We start from the raw sequence: 893 nt of genomic DNA, 5'->3' as shown, positions 1-893 counted from the left end.
CATGTAATGTCCTTCTAAGCAAGTAAAACTCAATTCAGCATTCCTCAAGATCTCAATGCTTTATCTAAACATATAACCAACAAGGGGACCATCAAAAGGACTTTTGGTTTTCTTGCAAGGGAGTAATTTTGGTTTGTTCAAATTAAGAAAAGCTAATTGTGAATTATTTCATCTACTGTGACTTTAGATATTGTTGTGTGTGGCGAGATCTGCACCAACTCAAGGTAACTGCAGTTCCGGTTCAGCATATCCATAGCAGCTTCCCTATAAAGTCACTTGTTGATATAATTTCATTCAGAAACCACCAGGCCCCTGAGACCTCATTGCCAGCCAAAAAGTCTGCTTCTGTCTTCTTTGGCCAAGTATAGATTGTTATGGCAAGTAAGAGTCATTACTAGCCTATAGGTGCGCCAGAAAAAGATTTAAACTCTATTTACTCATATAAGGTGTCCTTATGTCTAACCAGTCAGATAACTGTTGTACCGATCACATCTACATAGACAACAACAGCAGCTTAGAAAGCTGATGCAAAGTGTCAGCCAGGACATTCACACAGTAGTGCAAGGCTAATGGAAAAATGTCCAGCTGCTGCCAGGTCTCTCGGTCAATAGAGATAGATCAGAGCAAAGGATGCCTTGAACAAGACTTCAAGACACTTATCTACTGTGTCTTCAAAGCCTGGGACGTCCTCCACCAGAACAGTCAAGGATTAGTCAGCCACTTACTTAGACAAGGGGGATTGCATGTTGGGACTTCTAGCAGCACGTCAATGGAACATGCTAGGACTTCTATTTCTGCAAAGACAAGAAAGCCGTCAGAGGGGCATTATGTGGCTTTTAGCTCTACAGAAACAGAAGAGCTGCCCTGGTGCAAGATTTTTTTTGGGCCCCCCC

The sequence above is a fragment of the Nanorana parkeri genome, unplaced genomic scaffold, assembly GCF_000935625.1.
Source record: "Nanorana parkeri isolate BGI_ZX_2015 unplaced genomic scaffold, ASM93562v1 scaffold338, whole genome shotgun sequence".
Lineage (NCBI taxonomy): Eukaryota > Metazoa > Chordata > Amphibia > Anura > Dicroglossidae > Nanorana > Nanorana parkeri.
Note: the sequence above shows the minus strand (reverse complement) of the source record.